The sequence below is a fragment of the Cavia porcellus genome, unplaced genomic scaffold, assembly GCF_034190915.1.
Source record: "Cavia porcellus strain 051 isolate PalLab524CR breed Dunkin Hartley unplaced genomic scaffold, mCavPor4.1 scaffold_13, whole genome shotgun sequence".
Classification (NCBI taxonomy): domain Eukaryota; kingdom Metazoa; phylum Chordata; class Mammalia; order Rodentia; family Caviidae; genus Cavia; species Cavia porcellus.
The window spans coordinates 52,472,837-52,494,393 of NW_026947496.1; the positions used below are offsets into that span (position 1 = coordinate 52,472,837).

General features: G+C 43.6%; 1 protein-coding gene across 1 annotated transcript in view; it reads right to left on the reverse strand.

Annotated features, from left to right (window-relative positions):
- The window catches only part of Frmd4b (FERM domain containing 4B), a 334,677-nt gene extending 317,012 nt beyond the window's left edge, over nt 1–17,665 (reverse strand). The window contains exon 1 of the mRNA XM_063260238.1: nt 17,526–17,665. The gene's annotated coding sequence lies outside the window, so the exon portion shown is untranslated. The remainder of the gene's footprint in view (nt 1–17,525) is intronic.
- Between the last annotated feature and the right edge of the window lie 3,892 nt (nt 17,666–21,557).

Consider the following 21,557-nt stretch of genomic DNA (forward strand, 5'->3'; position numbering starts at 1 on the left):
AATGGCCATGTGTATTTTATTGCAATGAATTTTTAAAATTTAAACATTCCCCATCTTCTTTATTATGCCTTGTATGTTTAAATTTGGACTCATTTTAAAAATATGATGTTATATAGACATTAAAAGAGCCTAACCTTCCAGGGGGTAAACTTTGTGTGACCTTTGCTTAGACTAAGGTAGATTAATTTGTCCTGGTTTATGACTAGGAGTCCCTCATCCCAGGAATGTCTTAGCCCTGGGCAAGTCAGGATGGCTGGTTATACTCTTAGAAAACAAAACTGATTTTCAAATGTCCTCTTTTAAAATACAAATGTTCTCAGGCAGTATCACACAATTCATCAGTCACAATGTATGCCGTTCTGACTATTTCTCATAACACAATCCAGTAAACTGGCTCACTTTAGAACCACAAGTATCTTCTAGGGAAAGAATCTCCCATTCACACACCAAAATTTCAATACTTGAGGCTGGGGTGTGGCTTAATGGTAGACTATGTGTTTCACATGCAGGTGGCTCTGGGTTGTTCCCCCTACAACTAAAAAAAAGAAGAAAAGGGAAAATATTTTTGTAAGCAAAAAGAGTCATTTGTATAAAATCATTTGGTTTATTCATTACTTACACAAGGAAATAGTCTCCATTCTTCTAGAAACCCACAGGATAAGCATTCCATTACCTTCTCTCCTTTTGATAGACACGGAATAGATAAGCATTTCTCTACCCAACAAAAACTGCCCAAGCATGATTATTTTAGAAAACTGCTAAAAACAAACTTTTACCCCACTCCAACATACACAGGCAATTCTCATTTGGCCTCTGTAGGAGGGACTATGGTTATTTTGGGGGGTTTTGGTTTTGTTTTTGTTTCATTTTCCCCAAAAGCCAAACCAGGGCAAGGATGCAAGTGTGTATCTGAGATCATCCCAGGATGATCTTGCTTTCCCAGTCAGGGGCAGGGACAGAAGACCAGAAAGAAAGGGCCTTTATTTTTAAAGTGTCCTCTTAAGTCAACTATCACTGATCTGAGATAACTGAAGCTTAATTCCTATGGCAAACTCTGGTAAATGGTACAGAATATTATGTTAGTCTATTTCCCACGACTGTGACAAAATACATAAGAAAAACAGCTAACGGAGGAAGGGTTTCTCCAGGCTCACGGCTTCAGAAGTCTTAGTCTACAGTCATTGGCTCCACTGACGTAGGCGTGTGGTGAGGTGAACATAGCCTCATAGAAAGCTAAGGCAGAGGAAAGCTACTTATCTCAAGGCAGCCAAGAAGGGCTGGAGGGACATTGGGGCTAGACACACCCCTCCAATAGGCATCATCCGTGATCTTCTTCCTCAACTGAACCCCTCCTCCTTACAGCCCAGCGTCTCACAGTGTAGTTCAGAGAGGTCTTGAACTCATCATTCCCAGGCTGGCCTTGACAACACAATGATCCTCCTGTCTCAGCCTCCTAGGTACTAGAATTACAGCCCTGCACCACTAGGCCCAGTTAATTATGTTGACATGATACTACAGTCTGTTAAATGTGCATGAGTATATGTAAGTGTTGCAGGCAGCTGAGTTAGTTAGAAACATTACAGGCAGTCAGACAGGGTTAGGCTCTCGAGGAAGCTGGCACAGAGGACCAGATATCTGATGACCTTGGAAGGGAACACACATACCTCTTGCTGTGGGCCAGATCTCAAAAGGAAAAACAAATGCAACCACACCCTTAAATATAATCTTTAGGGATTAAATCTGGATCACCTTGAGAAGCCAAGAGTCACCATCCCAATCCCTATAGGAGGAGTCAAGGATCTCTAAGAATGCCCACTTCCTATGTGACTCACTTCCCCATTTGTCCCCAATTTAATCAATTTTACCCAAACTACTGATCTTATTGGCTAACTATAGTTATGTCCCACCGTGAACCCATGGTTTTACTCTATAAAAGTCCCTGGAAAAGACAGAGTCTTGGGCAACCCTTTCGGGATCCCCTTCTGTCTCTCTTCAGACAGAAGCTTTCTTTCCCTCAATAAATGTATTCTACTGTTAACCTCCGTTGTTTTTAAAATTCATTTTTCAGTTTGAGAGAACACAAACTCACGGGCCTAGTAGGTTGGGAGTTTCATTGCCCTATATCATAAAGAAACAATTTATATACCTTATTTATTGCCTTATTGCTAAAAAAAAAAATTCTAATGGTTCCCTGAGCTTCAGTGAAGCATAGTCATTTTGCTGGTGGAGGGTCTGGGTTCAATGTTGGTGACTGCTGGGTGACCAAGGTGGTACTTGCTGAAGGTCGGAGTGGCTGTGGCAACTTCTCAAAATAAAACAACAACGCAGTTTACTGCCTTCACTAATTCTTCCTTTCATGAAATTTTTCTTTGTGGCAAATAATATCATGCTCTCATGAGACAACTTCCATCAAAACTGGAGTCAATCTTCTAAAATCCTGCTGCAGCTTTATCAACTAAATGTATGTAATGTTCTAAATCCTTTGTTGGCATTTCAACAAGCTTCACAGTATTTTCACCACGAGTTGATTCCATTTCAAGAAACCATTTTCTTTACTCATCCATAAAAAGAACTCCTCGTGCATTAAAGTTCACCACGAGACTGTGGCAAAGCAGTCTCACCCTCAGGCTCCACTTCTAATTCTAGTTCTCTTTCTGGTTCCACCATATCTGCAGTTACTTCCTCTTCTGGAATCTCGAACTCCTCAAAGTAATCCATGAAGGCTGGAACCAACCCTCCTTCCAAGCTCCCGTTCATTCTGTTATTTTGACTTCCGCCCTCAAATCATCAACGCTCTTAAGCATTCACAACAGTGAATCCTTTCCCAAAGGACTGAATTTTTCCTTTCAAATGACTTTGTTCAGATCCATCAGAAGAATCACTGTCCACAGAAGCGACAGCTTTACAAACTGTGTTTCTTTAAAACATGAGAATTGAAAGTTGAAATTGCTTCTGATCCATGGGGTACAAAATGGATACTGAGGTAGTAAGCATGAAAACAACCTTTGTCTCATTGTATATCTCCATCAGAGCTCAGGGGAGGCCAGGTATATGGTCATTCAGCAATAATACTTTGAAAGGAATCTTTTTCTGAGCAGTAGGTCTTTACAGTGTTCAGTATTCAGTGAACCATGTTGTAAGCAGATGTGCTGACATCTAGATTTTGTTGCTCCATTTATAGACCACAGGCAGAGTAGATTCTGTAGAATTCTTCAGGGCCCCAGGATTTCTGGAATGGCAAATGAGCCTTGGCTTCAGCTTCAAATAAACAGCTACAGAAGACCCTAATAAAAGGGTCCTCCTGCCCTTGACAGCTTTGAAGCTGGACATTGACCTAGCTTCTCTAGCTATGAAAGTCCTATATGGAACCTTTTTCTGATACAGACTGTTTCATCTGCGTTGAGATTCTGTTGTTCAGTGCAGCCATCTTCATCTTTGAATCAGTTGCATCTTTGGGGGAACCCACTGCAACTTCTCCATCAGCCCCTGCAGCTTTATCTGGCACTGTAATACAGATGCACGTGATGCAGATGGCTGACTTCCTGAAGCCTCCAAACCAACCCTATTAGCTCCAAACTTTTCTTCTGCAGCTTCTACACCTTACTGAGCATTTGCAAAATTGAAGAGATTAAGATTTTGCCCCATGGGGCTGGGGATTTAGCTCAGTGGTATAAGCACCTGCCTTGCAAGCAGGCAGTCATGAGTTCAATCTCCAGTACCGATTAAAAAAAAAAAAAAAAGATCTTGCCCCAGACTAGCTTAAGGGAAGTTGTGGCTGGTCTGATATTCTACGCAGATCACTAAGACTTTCTCCATATCAACAACCAGGATACTTTAGTTTTTTATCATTCTTGTGTTCACTGGAACAGTACTTTGCCTTCAAGAATTTTTCCCTGGCTTTACAACTTGGTTAGCTAGTGTGAATAACCTAGTTTTTAGGCTTTATTGGCTTTTGACATGCCTTCTTCACTAAGCGTATTAATTTCCAGTTTTTTAAAGTGAGAGAACTATTAAGAAGTCCTTGTAAGATTATTAGTGGGCCTCATTTAGAAGTCACAAGTGTCCCAGGAAATAAGGAGGTCCAGGTAGAGGGTAAGAGATTGGGACAGCTGGGTGTTGGTAGTCAGTCAGTACACATATGACATATGACTGGTTAAGTCCACCATCTCTTATGGGCAATATTGGTGGCACTCAGAAACAATTACAATAATAACATGAAAGATCCCTAATCACAGATATAGTAATAGTGAAGAAGTATGAAATACTGTACTGACTACTGAAATGTGGTACAGAGACACAGAGTGAGCACCTGCTGTTGGGAAAACAATGCCCACAGATGTGCTCTACACGGGGCTGCTGTAAAACCTTCAATATGTAAATGCAACATCTGCAAAGTGCAATAAAGCACAGCACAATAAAACAAGGCACACCTGCCTGCACAGTCATGCTCTGTAAAACATTTCGTTTGACAACAGACTGCATATGGAGCAGGGGCTCTGTAAGATTATAATGGAGGTAAAAATTCCTATTGGCTGGTGTCATGGTTGACAGGCTATTTTGAAGGCCATTGCTCACATGCCTCTGGTGACGCTGGCTTAAGCAATCCCATGGTGTCGCCCATGAAACACATCCAATTATGTACGTGCATAGCACTTGGTAGCAATCATGTCACTGGTTTATATATTTACTCTGCTATTCTTTTTATAATTTAGAATGAACTACTATGTATTTAAACAGTTGACTGTACAGCAATGTGTTATCCAGGCATCTGTACACACCTCTTGACAGCTCTAGGAGTGATGACTCTCCAGGTCTGTGTGTGTGCTCTGTCAGGTCTGCACCACTCACCCACCTAATGACATGCTGTTCAGGTTGTCAAGGGGTGAAGCAGGACTATAACTCTGTTATTTTTCAGCAGTAAGGCCTATTAGCTAGCTTCCCAATCTTAGAGATGTAACATGAAGGCCAGGGGCTAACATCCTTGCCTAAATTAGAATCACTGGTTTTAGACTAAGAGACAAACTCAGGTATTCTCTCCTGGGACCATTCCTCTACTCTGCCTCTCAGTCATCTATCTAGTTGATTTTTTTAAACTCGTAGTTGGTCCTTTTTTCTTTTAAGAGTTGGCAAGGGATGGCCCTTGGGCCCCCTCCTGCCCACAACTGTTCTTTGTAAATAAAGTTTTCCCAGATCAAAGTCACCATTATTCTATGTCACTAATGTCTAAGTCAGTGATGGCAAAACTTTTAGAGCTTTCAATAACAGCCTGCTATGACCTGGGTGCCATCAGTTCACCACTGCTGTTCCATATATTCTCTATGGCCCTACAAAGGGGAGCTGAAACATGCAACCCGGGCCATGTGCCTTGCAAAGCCTAACACTTTTAGTTTCTGGCTGCTTGTTGAAAAGCCTTGCCGACATACACATACAGACTTGCCGAACACTCCTCTGATTGCAGGTTTCTTGATGCTGCTGCTTAATCATAATGTAGGAAATCCTATAATCCCACCCAAAGCCTTAGCATGCCTAATGATGAGTTCCCAGGTTAAACTTCCGGAAACTGCAACTGTGCAGATGTCTGGGAACCCAGGGATCAGCAAAAATATCCTCACATAACTTGGTAAGGAAAAAGACATCCAAAATGCACCACAAAAGAGGTAGAGATCTCACCTAGAGCCCTCATCAGGGTGAGGGTTTGTAAAGTGAGAGGAAGAGAAATACCCAAAGAAGGGCAGAAAGGACACTCCAGATGAAAAGAAGCAGTTTAGATTAACAGCTGACAACAGATACCTGAGGTACAGACAGGTTCAAATCCCAGTTCTGCCACTTACTACCAATCTCTTAATCATTTTTGTCAACTGTAAAATGGGAGGAATAATAATGTTCACATTTCCTCGGGGGTTGGACAGATTAGTAGAAGGTTACAATGGATACGAAGTTCTCAGCCTGCTGCCTGGGATAAGAATAACAAAGGGACCAAACCTGTAATATTTATAAATAGGCACTCAACCCCACAAAATTCAGCTGTCAAAAAATAACAGGCTTTTAATAAGGAGCAAAAAGCAATATTTAACATGAGGAACCCAACTACAGGAAAAATGGCACAACCTTAATATAATCCAAAGTTAGGGGGGCATGTTTTCATTAAAGGTAGTTTTTTTAAAAGTATGTGGGTAAAAGAGGTAAGTTTAATCAGCTAGAAAAATCACTTAAGTGAAATAAAGCACTTATTTCCTAGCAGGGTGTGGTGGCACATCTGTAATCCCAGCACTCTGGGAGGCTGAGGCAGGAAGATTACAAATTAGAGCTCAGACTAGACAATTTTGTGAGACTCTATTTTAAAGTAAGAAGGAGTTGGGGATGTAGCTCAGTGAGAAGGCCCTGTGTTCAGTCCCCACTACCACAGAAAGTACGTACTCCTTAACAATGCTGTATACATGAACTGTACACAGGGTGGGGAGAAAGGTTGGCACTGCACACTCTGAGAGAAGCCAAAGTTACACTTCTTTCTTATTATAGTGTTGAAAAAGCATCTGCCAGATAGCACAAACACCTGCTGACAAACTCAATTTTTAAACATCCTTTATCATCTTACTTCCACAGCTCTGCTCTAAGATCTTAAAAATTCCAACGGTTGTTTTCAGGCTGCATTTCCAAGTGTAATTAAGCCACATGCTAGAAAGCACAATGAGAACCACTGCATACGAAATCCCCAAAGCAGCTGAATCATTGCAGAAATGATTTCTTTTTCTTTTTCTGTTTCAACCAAACTTTTGACCTCTAGTAAACTGGATGTCCTGTGCTTTTTTTTTTTTTTTAGGCAGGGAAAGTGCAGCTTGCCTGGGAAGGTGGAGACACCTAAAACAGCACTCCTCTTTATTCTCTTCAAAACACACATTGAATTAATTTAGCACAGTCAGAGCAAATGACCATGCTACATCCTCAATTTAAGCCTAACAGCCCCACTGGGAACGGGTTCCATGTTCCTATTGTGGGGCCACACGGTTTTCATTAGCTTATCAGGATCTTGCTTTTCACTTTGCACATGGAAATGGATGCAATTAGTTCATCTGTGATGGCCTCAAATACCCTTATCTTTGCCGACTTACTAGATGCGCCGCAATCTCATTTTGAGATTTGCCTGAATACTCAAAGGTTATTAGATCCAAATAGCATTTTTACTGCATAGCAAATAACTTCACCTAAAATTCCCACTCATGCGCTACAGTGAAGGAACCCATTTTAAGTGCATTTATCTGGTTTCTGTTGTTGTTGTCGTTGTTTTAAGCTGAAGTGAGAAATGGGTTACTGCTGCGATGTGACAAATCAAGGAACCTCATTAATGCATCTCACATCAGTCTGCTGCTAAGGCAGGATCAGGACTCGGCCTTCTTGATTGTCCACCCAGCACCATTCTAGTCCACACTACTGCCACTCCTGCTTCTCGCCAGGGCCTCCTTTACCTGGAGGAACCCTGCCACAGTACGAAACTTGGGTGAGTAGGGCCAGGCTGGCGAGAAGCCTCATGCATGTGATTGCCTGGCATTCAGGTCACATATGGCCCTTCTGCAGTGGCTGGATTAATGTGATGCACTCAGTCAGGTGCAACCAGGGAAGCCCCAAAACAATCCTCCGCCTCCTCCATTGTCGGGTCCCCCACTGACGCTGTCGGCTGTTATAAGCACCAGCTGGAGAATGGATGCTGGTATTTCCAGAAAGACCTTTTGAATCGGGAAGGGCTGTGACAGGCCCCTTGCTGTGGCAGGGCATAATTATTTCCAATAACTGTCTGTCTAGGCTACTCAGTGATTTCCAAAGCCAAGCACCTCCTCACCGTAACAAAACAGACCGTGCTTACTCTAGAGGCACTGTTGTACCTCATTTCCATGTAAGATCACAATGCTGTAAACACCACTCTGTTCCTAGCTTATAGAGCAAAGCAGAAAAGAACAACAATTTCTATAAATAATGATTAAGGACAAACTGCTTGGTGAGTGTGCTTGCAGGTTTTCTCAGGATCTGTTGTACAAGCAACATTCTAATTTGAGACAAGATGAGCCACCAGACTCAGCAGGCGCACTGTCTGGACAGAAAGCCACGCTCTTCTGTTGTGACTATCAGACACAACAAAGAGGGAAGTCTGGCAGGGTGGCAGCACAATGCAGAAGCGGCTCTGAGCTGGAGCCCGGGGTCTGTTACTGAGTAGCTGCGTGAACAAGTCATGAAGCCTTCCAGGGCTGCGTCTCCAGCTCTGCAAAACCTGGGTCACTGGGCTATTGTGTAGACAAATGAAATACTATGTGGGAAGTGCTCGCGGCAAGGGTCTGGCACTTACTGGGATCAATAAATGGCTGTCTTCACCAGGAAGCTGGGCTGCTTCCTTGAAGACAAGAGAGGCTAATTTGATCTGATGGTCCAGATTGATCCTTCATGTTGATCAGATACATTCTCCAGTTTTCCTGCTATAATCTTTTATTCCTCCTGTCTTTCCTGTTTCTTGTGTCCTCCTCCTACGTATTGGCCCTGTCCTAGAACTCCCCATTTGCTGCTGTGAACTTTTCACACTCAAGTGAAATCCCAGGCCACGCATCCCCGTCTCCCATGACGACGCTGCAGCCCTGGGGCAGGGATCTTCCCTGTATTTGGAGCCCCACTTTGGAAAGAGGGGATAGCTGGCTTTGCAGGCTCATTCACACATGATTTCTCCACCTACACGCAGCTTCTAGCAGACAGGATATTGCCTGTGTGTCTCTGCAGCCTCTACAGCCCCCAGCACATGCACAGAAGTCTCCCAGGTCCTCTGATTCTTGCTACAAACAGTGAGGTCCCCAGAGCAGCCTTCTTGGCATCACATGCAGCTTGTCAGAGGCAGACTGGGGCTTCTCCCCAGACCTGCTGACGCAAGAACTGAGCCCCAGGTGACTGGTGTGCACTAAGTCAAGGCACATCACTCTCCTCCAGCCTTTCGGAGTCATTCGGAGGCTGTGCCATTTTCAATACTAACTACACTGTGTTTTACTTAGTATGTGTTTTTAAATTATTTTACAGGGACTTTCTTGCTTAGCCTAATACTAAACAACGACATCAAACCTGTTAATAATTTATTTAACAAGCCAGAAAGGAATATCACCTTTTCTAAGACTGGAAGGTCCAGATGAACTTTTTTTTCTGATACACATTAAAACAGACAGGCATTCAAGTAAAGTGTTTACCAAAATCAATTCGTGTTCTCCCTGGGATACACCTGGCTTACTTGAGTAAATATAGTTCTAGAATTCTTAAGCTGGATTCGAAGACAACCTCTCAATCACTGATCCCATACTCTTGATCTGTGTTCACGCCTACCAGCACAGATGCCCCACGGGTGGGTATATTTGTCTTGAAAACAGATAGGGCCATGGAAGAAAGAAAACCTGGGTTCTGTCCCTGCACTGTCTCTTTATAGCTTGCTATGTTATAGCCTATCTTGAGAGCTCATTTTTATGCTGTTCTAATCCTAGCTTTCCTCTAAGTCAAACAATGTGACATAATAAATAACAACAGAGACTTTGGGAGCAGAATGACCTGGATTTCACTGCATCTCAATTTTTCTTATATGTAAAGTGAAGGTAATAACAATACATGGATATTGTACCCATTTCACAGGATTTGTAAGAAGAAAGAACAATAACTGGAAAACAGCTAGATAAAAATCTAGCACATAGTTGTTTCTCAACAAATAATACAGCTAGTGTTATTTCCCGTTGAGCCTACAACAGACTAACAGCATTTATTGAGTACTTAACAGACAGCAAACACAGTGTGAGACAAGTTATATTTTGTCTTTGAATCCTCACAATAACCCAGTGAAGTAGAAAATCTTATCTCCCTTTCACGGATGAGGAAACTGAGGCACAAAGGTCAAGTCGCTTGCTCAAGCACACATTTAGTAAGTGGCCCAGGAAGATTTGAGAGCAGACTGTGTGATGCTAGCACATGGAACATGAGAACTAGAATTTGCAGCAATAACCCACGTTGCCTCTCTATACAATAATTGTCTACATGCGGATTTTGCCAAGGCAACAACTACCATGTGATTTTAGCCAAGCGGCAGCCTCAGAATCAGTTTCCTGGACTGTAATAGGAGATGGGAAGGTCTGGTTGTTTGGATGTGGCTTCTGTATTGGAAGAGTGGGCCCCAGGGTGGCACTGCTGGGAGATAATTGCAACTTGAAGAGATAGGGCCGAGTGGAAGGGGACTGGATCATTGGGGGCACTGCCCTTGGAAGGGTTTAATGCTTTAATGACCACAGGAATGAACTGTCATAATAACAGTAAGTTCAGCTGGATGTGTAACAACAGGTATCCAAGACATATTTAACACCAGCAACACAGGAGGCTGATACAGGCAGATCACAAGTTCAAGGTTGGCCCCGGAAATTTAACAAGACGCTGTCTCAAAGCAAAATATAAAAAGCACTGAGATGTAGCTCAATGATAGAACGTGTGTCTACGCTGAGGCCCTGGCTTCCCAGTACCAGGGGAAGCAGCTGGGGCATGACTGGCCCCTCTCTCGCCCGGCTGCTTCCCGTCTCTCCGTGTGATCTCGAGGACTTCCACATTCTCACCACGATGCCTTCTTCGTGAGCCTTACCCAGAGCTGAGCGAAGCCTGCACCACTCTCTTGAACCCTCCAGAACTGTGAGCTAAATAAACCCCTTTACTTCCTATCTTACCCAGTCACCTCTTGTCATAAAAACAGAACAATATAGGGGCAAGAGCTGCCCCTTGCAGAGGGTGGTGAGCACTGACAAGGGTCCCGCACAGACATCACAGGGTCATTCCGCTCACGGAGGAGCACCTGGTGACCATGTGCTGCTCTTGTTACCGTGAGCTCTGTCATCTACTGAGCCTTACATGGGCACAAGACCCCACCAGGCATCAGGAGTAGCCTATGGCTATAGTAAGCACACTTTCCCCCTCAGACTATAACACTGAGTGCATTTTTAAAAATTCTAATACAGCAGGTGTCAGGTGTGGTGGTGCACACCTGTAGTCCTGCCACTCGGGAGGAGGAGGGAGGGGGAGCCACTACAAGTTCAAGGCCAGCCTGGGCTATATATAAGTTCAAGGCCAGCCTAAAACACATCGTGAGACTCTGCCTGTAAAAAAATAAGTTAGTTAGTTAATAAACCAGTGTATAAGAGTTCATTTAAGCCCATATTCATATTAGCATTTGTTGGTTTTTGTGTTCTAGATGCAAAGCATTCTGTCCAGGGTAAAATGGAATCTCAGGTGTTATTTGAGTTGTATTTCCCTATTGGCTAAAGATTATGAACTTTTTTTCATGAAATTATTAAACATTTGTACTCTTTCTTTGGACAAGGGTCTACTCAGTTCATTTGTAATTTTTGGATTGAGTCATTTGATTTTGGGGATTAACACTGATCAGTTTATTACTTATTCTAAATATTAGCCCTTCATCAGAAGAGTAGCTGGTAAAATTTTTCTCCCATCTGTAGGCCATCTCTTCACTCTGTTGATTGTTTCTTTTGTTCTGCAGATGCTTTTTAAATTTGATGGAATCCAATTTGTTGATTCTTGATATTCATTTGTGTGCTACTAGAATCCTTGCCTGTGGCTTTGGCTTCAAGCGTTTCCCCTAAATTATCTTTCAGCAATTTCAATGTTCATTTTTATACCTAAGTATCTAATCCATGTTGATAGATGTTAGTACAAAGGATATGAATCTTAGTTTGTATCTCCAGCACATGGATAACCATTTTTCCCAACACTGTTTGTCAGAAACACTACATTTTTTCCAACATATGTTTTAGCCCCTTTATTTAAAAAATTAGATGGTTAAAGGTGCTAGTGATGTTTTCTGTGTCATATATTGTACTAGTATACCTGTCTATTTTTTGTGCCAGTACCATGTTGTTTGTATGACTATAGCTTCGCAATATAACTTGAAATACAAAATAGCATTACAGAGTTCAGTTAACTATCTCAAGGTAAACATCCATGCAGCTGTCACTCCAGCCCCCTGGGAGCTCCAGGCACTTTCTCTTCTTCTTCTTCAAATGTAATTTACCCACCAGTGTTTCATCTCCTAAGTACAACTGACATTTGGGGCTGGTCAGTTCTTCAGTGTGGGGACCATCATGCACACTGCAGACTGGTCATCAGCAGCCTGGTCCTGTAGCCACTGGATTCCAGAATCCTCTCACCCCATGTGGTGATGACTGACAATTTCTCTGGACATTAACCAACATTCCTTAGGGACAAAAGTGACCTTAGGTTAAGAACTACCAGACTGTTAAAGGGTAGGCACTTTCTAAGTGGCCATTATTTTTTTTACCACATAAGAATGCCTCCTTAAACATTATTATTTCAGATTTCCTGGTGAGAATAATTCTTGTCAAATAATTTAATATATTAAATGACCCCTAATCATGGCCCACTAAAATGGCCTTTGTAGGCAGAGTGGCTAAATACTTTACTGTCCAAACTGAAGCCTCAGCCTGTAGGTAATACTGTCTGGGCAAGCTAGCATGCTCACACGGCTTCCAGGCAACTTCACTGTGAGCAGACATTACGCTCCCAGCCATATACAATTAGGGCTGTGTGTATTCACACTGGCTAATTGTAACTGGAGTGCCAGACAACAATTAAAGCCAGCACATCCCCACAGGCAAAGCAACACAGACCCAAATAAACACCTCAAGACTGAGAAGTGGCAGAACCAAGTACTCATTTGCCTTAGACCTCTGGAAATATATTCTTTAAGTGATTTTCTCTAAGACACTACTTAAAAAACTATATTTGCCATACCAGCACACAAATTGATCTAAATAAACGTTTCCAATATTTGCATATATGCAAAAAGGATCATGGTCACCCTTGTAAGAGGTTTTGGTCTGTTGTGGGTTTTTAATTGATGTATCTGTTTTGTTTTTTGTTTGTTTGCCTCGGTCACTGGAAAGGCAGCTACTACCTATCTGACTCGTCCTGCATTTGATCTCATAAGTACTGATAGTGATTGGTAAAAGAAATGGCAAGGTTTCCCTTACACACGTGAGGATCATATTCATAACCTGTTTGCCTCAGGGTAACTCAGTTCATCTTGCACTATTTGGAAGAGAAGAGGTATTTTGTTCTTCATTAGGAACTTTTACACTGCACTGAAGGTTTATTTTTGACTTCTTCAGCATGTATTTCCCCCTATTTTCAGCAATTATATTCACTGGCAGTCTAGCTCACCAGCATCCTAAATCTGTACAGTCTGGGAACTTCTGAACTGTTGGGGCACAACCCTCAACTTCAGCGGAAGCCGGTCAGCACAGAAATTTCCTCCAGATGAGACAGTGAGGCCAAGCAGAACAAATTTTGAGACTTGTCTATTCAGTAACTGGGGAAGTGGGATTGTCTTTGTCCACTTTCTGTTGCTATAACACAATACCCAAATCTGGACACTTTACAAAGAAAAAAAATTTGTTATTTATTTCAGTTTTCATGGCTAAAAGTCCAGTATCAAGTGATCCTATAGGTTCTGTCCGGTTAGGGCCTCATGGTCAAAACATCCCATAACAGTAAAGGATCATGTGGAAGAGATTACAGGCAAGACAGAAACTAGAGATTCGGGGACCAGGCTCACTGGTTTTATAACAACTCACTCTCTAAGGAACCAACCAGAGTCCTGTAAGATTACATTGACCCTTTCCAAGAGCGGTGTCCTGTGACCTAAGCACCTTTCACGATCCCAGCCCCTTAACTCCTACCACCGCCCAACCCTGCCACACTAGGAGGCCAGCACGTGGAGCTTTGGAGGCACACACAAAGCAAAACCCACATAATAGCAGGGAGTTTATTTTTTTTATTAGACTTTTTAATCAGACTCCAAATGAACCTGAAACCTCACCAACTAGCAAATGCTACACAGTCATCTTAACATCCAAGACAGAACCCAATACACACAGGAAAGCAGAGCTACAAAAATGAGAAGAAAGAAATGAGATCCTAAAGTCATTTTTTCAGCCTTCAGCAAGATGCTGGGCAAGCCAGGCTCACCCATGCACCCGTCAGAACCCACATGTAAATGAAATACATAGATACACTCTCTGTATCCTCACTCCACACACCATCAGATACATGCACCTGGTGACAGTGCCTTTCAAACTTCTTGAAAGCAGCTTATACTAAGGATTACCTTTTATACTGAAACCCAAAATGTGCATGTATCCTATCTCTAGAACTGACCCAGTTTTACAAAACCATGGTCTTCACTAACATGATGATGTGCTAGCCTCTGTCTTGTTAGATATTCTTTTAAGACTCATTGTGACCCCCTAAATGGATTTTATGACCTTTATTTTGAAAAACACTGCCTCATGAGATTAGGTTAAAAATTGATTTCGTCAGAAGAATGAAATAAAAAATGACAGGATAATTTCAGTAAATCAGGTTACTGAGGAAAATAAGATTGGCCCCTAAATTACCTAGATGTTTTATCAAGCACCTAGCAACAGAAAAATGCTATCTTACCACTTCTGATTGCCCAGGGCTCATGTTAAGTGGAGAAGAAAAATCGTAATGAATTAGAAATCAATTACTTACAAAAAGCAACCCTTCCAAAACATGATTAAAGGTACACATAAAGAGAGGGAGACGGCTGAGCATGGTGATGCACGTCTATAATTCCAGACACTCAGGTGGCTGAAGCAGGAAGACTCCAACTTCAAGACCAAAAAGAGCAACTTTTCAAGACTCTCCTTCAAAATAAAAACTAAAAAGGGCTGCAAAAAAGTAGTACCTTATTGGTAGAGCACTTGTCTAGGATGCTGGAGCCCTGGCTTGAGTACCCAGTACAGCAAAAAAGAGACAGAAAAGCTAAGAAGGAAGCGCCTGAATCCTGCTGAGAGCCTGACACATTATCTATAGGCTGGAGTTAGTTATGGCACTAAAGCACGGCAAGAGCTGAGTACACCAGCACGTGCCTTTACGTTAGGTTCAAATGTCGAAAGGCAGACAGGGTGAGGAGAGTGAATACGTATATGATGATAAATTAATGACAGAACTTGCAGTATAAACCTTTACCTGTGTAAGATAACTATAAAATTCTAGAAGATACTGCAGGCAGGATAAGACGGGGCATTTAACTTTTCCATGCACCTTATTTATATTATCAGCCAGCCAAAACTTGCTTTTTGTTTGCTCAAAAGCAATGCAGAGCCCTAATTAAATCTGTGGAATCAAATGGAGAATGAGATTTCTCAGGCTTGCTGGAAATCGAGGCCAGGGATGGTAAATATTACTGAGAAACCTTCAGCTGCTTTCACTCTGGAGTGGCTGTGAGGTTGGCTCCTCCCATGCTTTTCCAATGCTGAGGTTGGAGTGCAATCTTCTGGTTGTTGGAGAAGCCCATTAACTTTTCTGCCACCAAGAGGGAAACTCACGAATTTCAAAACAGAGAGTGAAGTTTGAAACAAGCAAGCACTTGCAAGACCAGAATTCTCATCTGAGAACTTTCTCAGCAACAATGACAAGCAAACCTCACGACAATGCACTATAGGTAGATTTCTTCATTTTTCATCAGCGTATTTTTCAAAAACATCCCACCTGCAGTACTGAATTTAAGCACGTGAACTGTTTGATTAGTATGTGCAGATATCACAAAGAAATGTTAAACCCTTCCTGTTTAAGAAGTCCTTGGATGTGTCTGTCTTGACCTCTTCGAGGAAACACAAGTACTGTTCTAGAGGCTTGTACATGTATGTTATTGTTCATGACAAAATTCTCAGACATGCAAAGAAAAGGAAGACATAATCAAGCCAGGTATAATTCCAGTATTCTGGGAGGCTGGAGCAGGAGGATCATAACTTTGAGCTCAGCAATTAAGCAATTTAGCAAGATGGTATTTCAAAACAAAACAAAACAGGCTGAGGATGTAGCTTAATACAAAGTCCCTGAGTCCAATTCCCACTACCAAAAAGAAAAAAAAAGTAGAATTGTAGACTCATCAAGACACCTAGTTTATGACTTTTTTTAAAGAGACAAAAGCATTATGCTTCTCATGAGTCAGTCACTGTTAAACATTATTCTATTTAAATAAATGAAAAATACAGAAGTTATTTGTTATTTTCATCTTCATTAATACCACCACCTCACTGATTTCCTTTGAAAGGTGCTGTCCTGGTTATGAGCCCCACAAACTGAAATCGGGCTCTAGAGTCTACGGAGAATCACAGCAAGTTATTCCTCTCTCCTAGGACTTGGTTTACCACTTAGAAGACTACTAATGATGCCCTCCGTAAAGTACCTAGTGGGATACCACATAGGTTCTCTCTCCACCCTCTTTGAAGCCAGATCAAAGTGCAGGTTGACTAGGTTAAAGCAGGCAGGGCGCTTTGCTTCCCCTCCAGACGTTTGATTTGGAAGCCTAGCAGATCTGTTCCCATCAGGACAGAAGACAGCGTGTCAGGGATTGTCCTATAATCTCTCACACTCATCCTCCCAACAGACTGGGAAGTTTCTGGGGGTTAACAGGAGCTAACACTGAGGGATAAACCAGCTTTCCTGAAATACTGCTGCGGTCAGCACCGCCGTGTCTTTTCTTCAGAAAGGGATCACCTTCCAGACATAGACGTCTGGGTACTAGCAAACAGATTGTGTCAGTTCGAAAAGTTCAGAGGAGTTGGCTTTGGTGTGTTTACAAGTCCTAGCAGATCCCAGGAATGCTCAGGATAATTATTACCCCCACCCCGAAGCTTCAGCCCAACCCTCTCACATCTGGAAGGAGGCGTCCGCACAAAGGCAAGCGAAAGACAGACCTCCACTTGAGGCTGACATCTCAGACCAGGAAAGATTTAACCCAAGCTCTCTTGCTTTGGGAATAAGGGCAGCTACTGGTCAGTATTAGAGCACAGGGCATTCAGGGCAAAGGAAGAATTTACCCTCTAGTCTAAAAGAAATGGCACTTGTCAAAACAAAGAGCCATATATCATCGTAACTCTTCCCTCTCCAGATGAAAATGAAAAATTAAATAACACAGATAAGGGACGGCTCAGCACAGGAGCGGCGAGGGTGCGACCCGCCTATTTTTTAAAAAGGGCAGCCAAACCAAACCTTTTGCATCCTCTGCTAAATCCCTCCCACTCCTTTCGCTGCCTTCGGAAAGTATCTCCCGGCAGCCGGATCTGGGACTCATCAGCTCTTCTCCCTGCCTCCCACGAACCCGCGGCAACCAAAGCCCCGGGTCTCAGGGGACGCGTGTGTAAACCCCACCCGCGCCAACGCCTCGGAACCGCCAAACTTCCTGTCTCCACGCCACCAAAGCGCCAGGAACGCCGCGCCGGGCGCCCCCGGGACTCCCGCGCGGGCTGCAGTTAGCCCCGAGCCGGGGCGCGGCGTCCGGCAGGGCGCGGGGGACCCGCATCCGCTGGGGGTCTCCGAACCTGCGCGCTGCGCCCGGGCGCACCGAGTGCCCGCAGTGGCGCCGCTCGGCGGCCGCGCTCGGGGCTTGCGGGCCGGCGCCGGCCGTCTCCTACCTGCTCCGCTGCCAGCGCGCTCCGGTGCGCCGGGCTGTCGCCAGCTACTTTATTGTCTCCGCGGTGCACGGCGGGGAACCCGGGGACCCGGCTGGGCGCGGGTCCAGCAACTCCGCGCGCCGCCGCGCCTTCCCCGGCGGCCGCCCGCCTCTGGAGCCGCCTCCTCCTCGCCCTCGGGTCTGCCCACGCTCCTGCCCGACTGCCCGGCTGGCTGGGCGGTCAGCGCCCGCCGCATCCCCGGCCCGGGGCTGCGCTCGCCGCGCGCCTTGGCTTGATCCGCACTCGGGCTGCGCCCGGCCGCCTGCTGCGTCCTCGCGCTGCTGTCCCGCCCGCTGCCAGGTCCCGCTGTCAGCCTGGCGCTCGACTCCTTTCTCCCCAGCTGCCCCCGCCCGCCGCTTCTCGGGGGCTGGGGCGGCCGCTGCCAATGAGGCTCGGCTGCGGCGCTGTTCCGGCCCCGCCATTGTATCGGGAGGGAGGAAGGGGAGGGAGCGCGAGCCGGAGGGGGCTGCGGCGGGTCGGCGTCCCCGCAGGAGGCGCGGGTGGGGGCGCGGGGCGCGGTCCCCCGGAGCCCTAGGGGCTGGGTCAGGAGCCCGCGCCGCTTCTCCGCTCAGGCTCTGAAAACCGCTGGGAGAGACTTGATTCTTCCGCCTCCCGGACTCCAAGCATCCCAGGACCCTAGAATAAAAGGAATGAGGCGCTGGCGGATGCAGGAGGCGCAGAATGTACTTGGGGACCCTAATGTCTGGGCGCAGGATTTGGTCTGAGATTTCTGCAAATAAGATGTACCGGCCTTTTCAAAAAGAAAGAGGAAATCAGGCGAGAAAAAAGGAGACTATCCCATACCAAGTATTTAAGCATTCTTTGATTCAAAAGTGTATTATGCTTTCATGGCTTTCTTTACAGACAAAAATACTTGGGAGGCTCCGAGGTTAAGTCAGAAATAGCTATTAAGTGGCACGGCACAGATTCCAACTTGATCTGATGCAGAGTAAACAGGAGCAGGAGGGAGGAGACCATTCACGGAGGACCTCCTGTTAGATTTTTCCATTATCTGTAAATGAGTAGAGACAGAGCCACAGAGGTCCACCGACAGGGCTGGGAGGAAATCTGTTTTAAATGTGCGTCCCTTTCCCCGACCTCACTTCCCTATATATACTATGTTAATTCATTTCTCAAAGTCAAAAAGCCATTAAAAAAAGAATTACCTCCTAACTCCATAATTATATTACTTAGCATTTTGTTAAATACTTAGTTGGTGTATGCAATGTCAATATTTTATAAAAATTACAGATTCTACAACCCTGATTTGGCTCCCCCTCGCCTTCTCTTCCTACCTCCCTCTCCTTTATTAGGAAAAATTGAAGAAAAGAGCAGGAGGTTATGGGTATGTGTGTCTGTGTTTTCTTGCACTTGTAGCTTCATTTCTCAGACTCTGGTGTCCATGCTGAACAGGTGGATGCAGGTAGAAAGCAGGACCTCAAATGACAGAAGCTTGAGGTGATGTGATGTGTAATATTATATGTATGCAGTATGGATTTAATTAAATTTTCTTCTGATCTTGAGTGGTCTGTTTGCTTTCAATTAAATAGAATATATTGGATGAATAGCTAACATTTATGGAGTGGTAATTACACGCCCCCCAGACCTGAGCTTTGTAAGTGCTTCAGCTAGCATCATCTCATTTACTTCTGGGAGAGAAAGAGTGACCTGGAAGCCTCTTGTGACTAGGTGCTATGGTTGCCTTTTTAAGCACCTAACACCCAGTTGATAGACTCCTCTTGTACTGAGCAAAGCATAAGCCTTAGAGAAGTTGGTTGACCAGTTAGAGAGCAGGAAACTAGAAAGAGGTAGTGCCTGTCTCTAAAATCAAGTTGGACAACTCCCTGACCGTTGCATGGTACTATTTAGGTGTACAGCCCCAAAAACCCAGTGCAGCAAAGAGGAACGGCTTGCTTAGCCCTTAAAGAAATGCACACAATTTCTTTGGAAAGAAAAGAAGTACATGTGTCACAGTCACTCAGAACAACACAGAGAGTGTAGGGCAAAATGAATCAACCCTGGAGCACATAAGGCTGAGCACCTAGAAAGTGCTTGGCATATGTTTGGAGGGAAACAAAACTAGATGCAGACTGCAACATGAAAAATACAATGTAAGAGACTTCAGTAAGCCTGATCTAGCCTACTCAGTTATAGTCTCGATGACATAGTGAAAATGTGGAATATTTGTGGGGTTTTTTTTTATCTTTTTCTGAAATAGCCAAATGGCAAAATTAAAAACACAGTGTAACAGAACTTCCCAAACATTTTCCTTTATTTTTACCCTACTAGAGAATTTTCAACTCTTGCTACATATTAGAGTTTGGAAAAGATATTTTTAAAGTAAACTAATAATCATATTGGCATCTCTGGGTTTGGGATTGGGGCATCAGAATGCTTCATCTGCTACATGGGTAAAATTAGTACATAACCATGACTGACAACCACAGAAAGGTTGCCGTCCATAGGAACTATCCGGCTACCCATCTGCATTCTCTATTAGGGGTTTGGCCAGAGGAGCCATGCTCTGGGAATGTAATTGACATTGCCTGTACTTTTTGTATTACCAGTAAATACCTAACTCTCGCCTGGGTGGCATGGAAAAATATTGTGACAAATGATAAAAGAACTGGTTCTTGCCCTTTAGAAACTCATAATTTAATTGCTGTGGGAGAAACATATGAACAAAATGACAGCAATGAACCCCAACAGAAAACAATCCTATTCTAAAATGTAAACATTACAGGTGACAAGTCATAGGCTCAGCAAATGCTCTATACATGAGTGCTTTTGATGAAAGATGGTGCTAGAAATCCCCACGACTGCTGTTATGGCTTATATCTGGATGTGCCCCCCAAAGCCTCATATACCATAGATTAGGGTGTGTAATACTGGGATTAAGGGTGTGGTACTAGATTAGCCCATTAATCCAATTTATCATGGTTCTGGGTGTGGATAAAGGGAAGGCCCACTCTGGATGTGAGCGATACCACCCAAAAGGCTTGTGGCCTGAATGGGATAAGCGGGAAAGGCAGTGGCTGCTGCAGCTTGCCGCCCCTGCCTGCCTGCCACGGGCTGTTTCTTGCCTATGATGCTTCTCTGCCGGCCTCCCTGCCTTGACGTCTGCTGACTGTGGACTGAAAACACTACAGACTGCGAGCTGAAGTAAATCTTTCCACCTTTAACTCGCAGGTGCTGGGTATTGTGTCTCAGTAATGAGAAAAGTGACAATCCCCATTTCAAGACCTTTATCTTGGTTTTTCCTAGGATAAAAAAGTATGTTTGGATATGTGCATCTTAAGACTCAGCTATTGTGTTCTTAAGAACATGTCCCATAAATCTTTTATTTTCCAAATTAAAACAGCTTCTATGTATTTATTTATTTGTGCTAAAATATAGATCTATGCTCATTGGATAAGTTTTTTACAATGCAGAAAATACATGTGATATAAATGGAAATGTTCCATTTGAGTTCATCACCCTAAATGATTGCATTTTACATACATGATGTATATAATGTGTATGCAAAAATACATACAACTCATCTTCTATGTTGATGTGCTATAATTTATTCAGTTAAGCCAATTAGGCTTCTTTGAGTTTGTTTTATGTACAATTTTAAAACCAAGGTTAAAGGGAGGTCATACCATCCCTGCAGCAATATGGTTATCTTAATTTCAGCAAATTTGCACTTTCCAACGATTGCCTGCTGATTACTCAAACTCAGGTAAAAATGTACATGTATTGCTTGCATATTTCACATAAAGTCATAAATAAGCAAATATTTATTCATTTGTAGTAAAAATAACCATGCTCAGTTTGCTAAGTTGGTTTCTGTGTGTAATCACATTTAATTAATAACTCTTTGGAAGTAACTGCCCTTGCTCAACACATGAGAAAAGAAGCAGAGAGGTGAAATGACTCACTCAAACTCATGTAGCCAACAAGTCAGGGGCTAAGGTTTGATCTCAGGTCTGTCTGACTCAGTGGAAGTTC